The sequence below is a fragment of the Lepus europaeus genome, chromosome X, assembly GCF_033115175.1.
Source record: "Lepus europaeus isolate LE1 chromosome X, mLepTim1.pri, whole genome shotgun sequence".
Classification (NCBI taxonomy): Eukaryota; Metazoa; Chordata; class Mammalia; order Lagomorpha; family Leporidae; genus Lepus; species Lepus europaeus.
In genome coordinates this window covers 3890842-3896862 of record NC_084850.1, presented here as the reverse complement: position 1 = coordinate 3896862, position 6021 = coordinate 3890842, and positions in this window count along the sequence as shown.

Genomic DNA, 6021 nt, shown 5'->3' with positions numbered 1-6021 from the left:
TTACATGGATGCAATCCCTCCATTTTATTCAGATGTCACTAGTTTTATATGCATTTATTTGTGTTCAAGTGTGAGAGTATTTAATTCAAAGCAGTTTTGTCACAGTTGAGATTCATGTGATCATGGTCAAGACGAAGGAACAGTTCCATCATTGCAAGGAGCCTCAATCCTCCATGTTGTTCTTTTATAACAAAACCTACTTCTTTACCACTGTGATTTGGGACTTGGGACTTGTGGCATCTGCTAGTCCATTTTCCATTTCTATAATTTTGTCATTGTAAGAAAGTTACATAAGTGAAATAATAGCATGTAACTTTTTTATGTTGGCCTTTTGCAATCAGACTAATTCTGATAGTGTTGTAGTACAATAAATGGTGAACCCATTCTTATAGGTGTGAGGTGGTATCCCATTGTCTTATTGTCATTTTAATTTGCATTTTCTGAATGCCTAATGATATTGAACATCTTTTCTAGGGTTTATTTGCCACCTGAGTATCCTCTTCAGTGAAATGTCTACTTATGACTTTTTGTATAAGGTGTGTGGTTTTGGTTGAAGTTCCTTCTTTGGCCTACAGATGTTCAATGACTCTAGTACCATTTGTTGAAAAGGCTATTCCTTTCTTGTTGAACTGATTTTGCACCTTTGTCAAAAATTAATGGGGCATATTTGTATGGGCCTACTTCTGCTATGGCCGGGGCACTGCGCCAATCTGAAGCCAGGAGCCAGGTGCTTCCTCCTGGTCTCCCATGAGGGTGCAGGGCTCCACTGTCCTCCTGGGCCACAGCAGAGAGATGGCCTGGAAGAGGAGCAACTGGGACAGAATCCGGCACCCCAACTGGGACTAGAACCTGGTGTGCTGGCACAGCAGGCAGAGGATTAGCCGCGGCGCCGGCAGAAATTTTAGAATATAAATATGTCTATGTCTACAAAAATTCTCACTGAGATTTTGGTAGGAATTGCATTAAACATATAGGTCAGTTTGAGAATTGGCATCTTTGCTATATTAAGTCTTTTAATCAATAGACATAGATGCCTCCTCATTTCTTTGGGTCTTTATTTCTTTCAAAAATATTTTGTCATTTTCTATATATAGACCCGATACATATTATCTCAGATTTAGCATCTAAAAAGTTGCATTTTCTTTTGGAGCAATTGATAATGGTATTGTGTTTTTTATTTTATTTTTTTAAAGATTTATTTATTTGAAAGGCAAACTTATGGGGAGGAGAGAGAGAGAAAGAGAGAGAGAGAGCGCGAGCATGACTGATCTTCCATTGATTGGCCAGTTCACTCCTCAAATGACTGCAAGCGCCAGGACAGGGCCAGACCAAAGCCAGAAGCCTAAAATTCCATCTGTGTCTTCCACGTGGATAGTACTACCATGCCATCCCCAGTTTTTTAAACATCATTTTATTGGTATAATCCCCATACAACCAAACCCACCCATTTCTTTTTTTTTTTTTATTAAACTTTTATTTAATGAATATAAATTTCCAAAGTATAGCTTGTGGGTTACAATGGCTTCCCCCCTCCCATAACTTCCCTCCCGCCCGCAACCCTCCCCCCTCCTGCTCCCTTTCCCCTTCCATTCATGTAAAGATTCATTTTCAATTCTCTTTGTATACAGAAGATCAATTTAGTATATACTAGGTAAAGGTTTCAACATTTTGCCCATATAGCAACATCGAGTGAAAAAACTACCATTGGATTACTAATTATAGCATTAAATAGCAATGTACAGCACATTAAAGACAGAGATCCTACATAATTTTTTTTTTCAAAATAATTAATTTTCTATGCCATTTCCATTTTAACACCAGGCCCTGGCAACTCATGACTAGAGCCTAGGGAGATTACTGACGCCATGAACAGGAGTGTCAAATTGTTAAGTCAGCAACAGGAGTCACTGTGTACTTACACCCCATGCGGGATCTGTCCCTAATGTGTCGTCTAAAGCCAAGTGATGCTATGACTGGTACTGAAACAGTATTTTTATACTTTGCGTTTCTGTGTGGGCGCAGACTGATGAGGTCTTTGCTAATTATATACTGAAGTGATCTTCTGTATATAAAGAGAATTGGAAATGAAAAAAAAAACCCACCCATTTCAAATGTTCAATTTAGTAGTTCTTAGTATATATGTAGAGTTGTGCAACAATTACTAATGTCTACTTTCAGAAAATTTAAGTTACCCCAAAAAGAAACCACATACCCCCATTGGCAGCCATTCTCTTACCCCTAGCCCCTAACAACTATTAATCTGCTTTCTGTCTATGCTGATTTGTTCATTCTGGCTATTTTCTAAGAGTGGAATCACGTAGTAGATCACCTTATATGACTGACTTCTTTCCTTTAGCATAATATTTTGAAGTTTCATCCATGTTGAAGTATGAATTAGTACTTCATCCCTTTTTATTGCCAACTACTATTCAATTTTATGTATATGTCACCTTTTTCTCAGCTTGTCAATTGATAGATATTTGGGCTACTATCACTTGCTGGTTATTATGCATAAAGATGTTATGAATGTTCTTGTACATGTTTTTGTGCAAACAAATGCTTTCACTTCTCTCTGATATATTCCTAGAAGCAGAATTTCTGGGTCACATGGTAAATATCTGTAACATATTGAGGAACTGCTAAAATGTACTCCAAAGTAAATGCAACATTTTGCAGTCTCACCAACAACATATAAGGATTCTGATTTCTCCACATCCTGGCCAACACTTGTAACTTTCTGCCTTTTTGACTATAGGCACTCTAGTGAGTTTGGAGTAATATCCCATTGTGGTTTTGATTTGTATTTCTCTGGTGGCTAATGATGCTGAGCATCTTTTCATGTGCTTATTGACGATTTGTGTAGTTTCTTTTGGAAAAATGTTTATCCAGAGCCTTTGCTTATTTAAAAATGTTTATTTTATTTGGAAAGGAGAGAGAGAGAGACAGAGAGAAAGAGAGAGAGAGAGAGAGAGAATGAGAATGAATGAGAATGAGTCCATCTGCGGGTTCATACCTCAAATGTCCTCAGCAGGGCAGGACTAGGTCAAAGATTGGAGGTGGGAACTCAACCCAAGTGTCCCATGTGAGTGACAGGGATCCAACTATTTGAGCCATCACTGCTGCCCCCCAGCTTGAGCATTAGCAGGACCCTGGCATTAGGAATAGAACTGGAACTTGAACCCAAGCACTCCAATATGGGATTGTGAGCATTACAAACCATGTCTTAACCAATACACCAAACACCTGTCCTTGCCCATTTTTAAACTGAGTTATTTATTTTTCTGTGGTAAAACTGTAAGAATTATGAATACTATATTTTATCATGAATTGCAAATATTTTCTTTTATTATAGATAAATTTTGCAGCATAAGTTTTAACTTTAATGAAGTCTAATTTATTTAGTTTTTTAAAGATTTATTTGAAAGAATTACAGAGAGAGACAGACAGACAGACAGACAGAAACAGAGAGATCTTGCATCTACTGGTTCACCCCCTAGATGGCCACAATAGCCAGTACTAGGCCAGGCCCAAACCAGGAGCCAGGAGTTCCATCCAGTTTGCACCCACATAGAAACACAAAGTGAATCCTGTAGATTCCCAACAATATTTTTTTAGATTCCTAATTTCCTCTTCTTTTCTTTGGTTTGCCTGTTTCCTTTCCTGTTCTCTGTCTTCTAAGTCTGGTATTCTCTCTTCTGCTTCACCCATTCTGTTTTTAAGGCTCTCTAATGTGTTTGTTATTTGATCTATTGAATTCTTCATTTCATTATGATTTCTCGTCACTGTCACAGTTTCTTGTTCTACTAGTTGTTTCATTTCATTTTGATTCGTCCTTAATATTTCATTTTCATGAGAGAGATTTTCTATCTTGTCCATTAAGGATTTCTGTAGTTCAAGAATTTGTTTTTGAGAACTTCTTAAAGTTCTTATCAATTTTTTGAGATCTGCTTCTTGCATTTCTTCTATCTCATCATCTTCATAATCTTGAATTGTGGTGTCTTTTTCATTTAGGGGCGTCATAGTGTCTTACTATCCTCACCCTGTCTTTTATGACCTTGTCTAAATATGATCAGAGTCGGTGAACTCAGAAGGCTTCCATAGCCTTGGCAACTCATGACGACAGCCTAGGGTGCTTACTGGCACCATAAGCTAGAGTGTCAATTTGTTGGGTCAACAACAGGAGTTACTGTGCACTTACTCCTCATGTGGGATCTCTGTCCTTAATGTGCTGTACATTTTGATTTAATGCTCTAACTAGTACTCAAACAGTATGTTTCACTTTGTGTTTCTATGTGTGTGCAAACTGTTGAAATCTTTACTTAATGTATACTAAATTGATCTTCTGTATATAAAGAGAATTGAAAATGAATCTTGATGTGAATGGAAGGGGAGAGGGAGCGGGAGAGGGGAGGGTTGCGGGTGGGAGGGAAGTTATGGGAGGGGGAAGCCATTGTAATCCATAAGCTGTGCATTGGAAATTTATATTCATTAAATAAAAGTTAAAAAATAAAAAAAAATTTAAAAATCAATAATGTTTATTTGTTAACCCTCAATTCTATGTCATTGATATACATATACATTTACATACATACGTATATATATATAATGCCAGTATGATACTGTGTTTTTAATTTCAGTTTCCAAAGGTTTCTTGTTAGCATATAAAGGTGTTATCAATTTTTGTTTGTTGGTTTTATATTCTACAACTTTGCTGCACTCACTCATTTATTTCAAGTTATTTTTGAACTATTTTGTCAATCCTTTTGGATATTCCATATAATCATGTTATCTGTAAATAGAGACAGATGTATTTCATTCTTTCTGATCTGTATGCCTTTTGTTTCATTTTTGTGACTTATTACGCTAGTTAGAGCTACAAGTATTTTGTTGAATAGCAGTGGTGAGCAATGACATTCTTGCCTTGTTGCCAATTTTATAGTGAAAGGACCCAGTCTTTCACTATTAAGTATAATGTTAACTATAGGGATTTTATACATGCTCTTTTTTCAAGTTGAAGAAGTTGTCCTTTATTCCTAGTTTTCTGATGGATTTTTAAAAAAAAGTATGAATGGATGTTGTTGAATTTGTTAAATGCTTTTTCTGCATCAATTGATATTTTTGTTTTTTAAGTTGTTAATATTGGATAATGTGTATTAATTTCCAATTTGTGAACTAGCATTACAGTTCTAGGATAAACTCTATTTGTTCATGGTATATTTTTCTCTTTCATATAATCTTAGATTTGATGCATTAATGTTTTAGTGATTTTTAAAATTTAAGATATCAATTTGTAATTTTTTCTGGACTGTCTTCCTTTGGCTTTGATATCACTCATACAATAAGTTGGCAAATATTTGGGCCTCTTCTTTCTGGAAGAAATCATGCAAAAGTGGTACCAATCTTCTTTAAAAGTCAGGTAAAATTCTCCACTAAAATCACCCAGTCTGGAGATTTCTTCTTCAAGAGTTGTAACTACAAGTTCATTCCTTAAAAATTATAGGGCAGCACATTAAAGACAGAGATCCTACAGAGATCCGACAGAGATCTCTTTATATACAGAAGATTGATTCAGTATATAATTAGTAAAGATCTCATCAGTTTGTACCCACACAGAAACACAAAGTGTATGGAAGGGGAGAGGGAGCGGGAAAGGGGAGGGTTGCGGGTGGGAGGGAAGTTATGGGAGGGGGGGAAGCCATTGTAACCCATAAGCTGTACTTTGGAAATTTGTATTCATTAAATAAAAGTTTAATAAATGAAAAAAAAAAAATTATAGGGCAATGTAGATTATTTATTTCATAATATGTAAGTTTCCTAAGGATATTTTGCATCTATATTTTGAAGAGTTTTGTTTTGAGTTTTAATTTTTGTACCATTTTTGTTTCCCTATATATCTCCTGGAAAAGAAAGTATAGAATTGGTATAAATTCTTCTTCAGTGCTTGCTAAAAATCACTAGTGAAACAAGCCATGTAGGCCCAGAGATGTTGGGGAGGATTTCTATAATTGAAAATGATCTCTT